Source organism: Grammomys surdaster, unplaced genomic scaffold, assembly GCF_004785775.1.
Source record: "Grammomys surdaster isolate TR1022 unplaced genomic scaffold, NIH_TR_1.0 125708, whole genome shotgun sequence".
Classification (NCBI taxonomy): domain Eukaryota; kingdom Metazoa; phylum Chordata; class Mammalia; order Rodentia; family Muridae; genus Grammomys; species Grammomys surdaster.
In genome coordinates, this window is record NW_021620542.1 from 1,263,570 (window position 1) to 1,267,336 (window position 3,767).

Genomic DNA, 3,767 nt, shown 5'->3' on the forward strand with positions numbered 1-3,767 from the left:
TAAGAGACCTGTGTAGCCTAACATTCGCCAATATTTTGTAACATCTAAATAAAACCTTTATGTTATGTCAGGAAAAATATAGTTGAGTCAGTTTGTTTTGCACAAGAGGGAAGAGAATCAATAACGCTTCAGCATTTCCCCCTCTTTATCACTGCCAAATGGGTTCTGAATCTAATTCTTCTTTCATTGTTACATATACAGTAGATACAGTAGGAATTGCAGGTTAGAAACAACTGGACCGATTTTAACACAAAGTTCTTTGACACAATGACACTTAAACAGACTGGAGTAAAACAGTGGTAAGAAAAGAAAGTCAATGTGATTTATCTTTAACTTTCAGGTTTTTTTCTCTTAACATAAAACATACTTTTCCAACAAAAACCTTGCAAATTAAGAAAAATAGAATGAGAATTACAGCTAATTAGCAGGCAAATTTTCTTTATAAGAATCACTTACTATCAATTAATGCTTATGGAATTTCTCATAATTAATGGATACTTTTGCTGTCAAAATATTGTCACCTCTCTACTCAAATAGTTAAGTATAAATTTCATTGGTCATTGATTTTAAAAATATGAAAAAGGCAAAATGGCTAAAATGGAAAAGAATTTACAACTGTGCCATCTTTTTGGGTGGTTCTGATTGTCTTGGGACGTAAGTTTTAGAGTGATTGGACAGGACAGTGTACCCGATGATGATTCTGGTGACACAAAGTTGTAATGGAAGGGAATCACTTCAGAAAGATGTGTCATTATCTCCTGAACATCACTTCATTTCTCACCCCTTGCTCCCCGTTGCCATTCCTGTGGTTGGATTTAAATGAATTTAAATAATTTAAACTGAGATCATTGGTTGATCAAATCTGGATTATGTATATGTTCTCTATAATTTGTGACCTCACATCTGTGAAGATGATACATGACATTTGAAAAGCTATACATAAATAAAAGGATAATTATCCATACATTCAATTACATATATTTTGCTACATATCTATTCCCACAGAATGTATAGGAGAACTGTTCATTCTGCCTCATTTCTGAAAGCAGAGACTTATCAATTACATTAATAATAAACTGACACACATTCTGCCTCTGTTATCATTGTGTCATAGTATTAGGAAGGGTAGTCTGTATTAAAGCTGTTTCTAGTCATGCCTATAGAGATACATGATAACTGTTTCTGTAACAATAGGGAGGGGAACCTAGCCAGAGTGATATAATTGTTAGCTTTTTGACACCGGCTTTTTGTGTCATACAGGAGTTGCAACTTTAAAGTTGAAAGAGTAAAGTTGCTAGTGTCAGCAGAAATGTGTTTTATTATGCAATTGTTCTTGTTATTCAGATCAGATAATGGCCTGATGAAATACATAAGCAGTCTGCAGGGAATGAATGATTAATTCCTCTAACGCATGCTTACCAAAGGAGTTTTTACTAATAAAGTGCTGTGTACCTGCATTTGCTTACAGTTGCAGTTGGTGAAAGCAAATATACCTTCCTTTCCCTTAATGTCAACATAGTATTTATAAGTCAATTTCTGTAACTATAGCAACATAAATTTGATATTATAGACCACATGGTCATATAATTTATGAAGTTCTGGATAAGAGGATCATCTTCTTAAAAGATATAATTTAGAAAGCAAAGCAATGTTCACTACATCTAAATTGCAGTGTTAACTATTGATAAAATTATTCTGCTTTTCTCGTATGCAATGGTGGTATTTACTTCATGTATTGCATGTAGGGTGCATGAACTGAACCCTATGAGGGTGTAAAGAATGCCAGTACCAATGACACTTTCCTTAGTGATATGAAAGTGAAGTAGGAGCTAAAATACTGTTCTCTCAGATGTCTAGATACATGTTTAACACTTTAGGATTGAGTAATAGCAAACCTCACAATTGTGCTTGCAATTGGTGCAAATTGTTTTGTGGTTTTATAGACACACCTTTAATGTAACTTTTAATAACCCTACTTTTCTAAGGTTTTATTATCCTAGAGGATAATAAATTGAAATTCTGTATGTGTTAAAACCAGGTGACCTGCAGTGCATGTTACACATTTAAGTAACCTACATGTGTCAAGTTTTTTTTTGAAAAATTTGGAAACTACTATTTGGGAATTAACATAATAAAAATCATTACTTATCTATATATGTAGCCACACATTTATCAACTATATATCTGTTGTATCTGTACATGCAACATATAACTTTGTTGAAGATCCTCTGATGTTTGAGGCAAATACCTTAATGTGACAGTATCTTTTGAATATGCACCTATACTGAGGTTAATAAACTTTAGCCACACCAATAATATAACAAGCATACTTGATAATTTAAAGAGAGGGAAAATTAAATGGGTAGAATTTTTTTTATTGACTTGAATGGCAATTCAATTTATCTGTTAATATGTTTAAGTGTGTTTTTCTCCTATCACTTTTGCCTCACTTTGATTTCATTAGATCTCTCAAAAGAATGTACATTAGTAAGGAATAAATACAATTTCATTCATACAGTCAGCAGTATAAAACTTAACTGTACTCACAGCAAGCTTTAAAATTTGTCCAAGGTGTATTAAATGAAGATAAATAACTGAAGTACAAAAAAAATGGATAGTATCTTTAGGGGAAGACATACTGTAGATGAAAACAAGGGTTCTGGGACTTCCTGTGTTACCTACGAAAGGAAGCTTGTTTTAAGTTACTAAGAATTTCCTGCCTAGTAAAGAGAGTGCTAGCAGCCTTACATCATTCCAATTACAAAACACTATGAAAGAATCTAGCATAATTACTGATGTAATTGAGTCTAACATTTGGCAAACTGTCAGATTATACTGTGACAGTCTAAGATTCCACCAAGGAGCCAGAGGCAAACATCTTGTTTGCAAAAGTGCCAAGTTAATTGTCCTGAACCCATGTTGGACAGGCATTGGTCTGTTGCTTTCTTGGTTGGATGATCTTTGCAGTAGCTCCAGAGAACCAGGATGGAGTGTGTAGAAGGCAGGTGACACTTGTCTTGTGTTCCTTTGATGTATCCTTTACTCTTGCCATTGAGAAAACATTCCATCATTTACTACCTATGAATTATCATCTTTGTAATCAAATAACAGAAGAGTTTGAGAATATATGAAAAAAAGAAACCCTTAGTGGCTTTGGTCTTCTAACTTCTAATAATAATTCTCTTTATTTCTGTATAATTATAATTTTAGAATGTTACATGTATATAATATAACTTATTTAAATTTATTTTTCCTTAAATGAATGTTGCAGAGTGTGAAAGCTACAAAGAAAACAAGAAACCCTCTTTCAGTCTTTATATACTAGAGAAATACCTGATGACTTCACATATTAAAAGATATAAATATAGGATGATTTCCCATCTTACACAGCGGGTTTTCTGTACCTGTTTAGTTGTACTTGTGGTGAGTTGTCAACTACATGCTTGGACAGCGTATTCTGCACCTGCTAGACAATTCGCAGCCAACAATCCTTTATTTTCAAAAGATACCATTCATCCCTTGAAAAATCTTCTGAGGGCAGTATGCCATGAGATTGAGGACAGTGTTCACTCTGAATGTCCTATGTATCTTACCACTGAACATAGTGAAATTACCAGTGTCTATACAACAATCAAAGATGAAAAGGTGATTCAAACTCACTGGTAGCATATTACCTATATTTGTTTAATACATATGCAAATAAATTACAATATACAAGGGTCTTGATTTTATAAATTCTTATGTTTCCTAAATAGCCTAATCAGTAT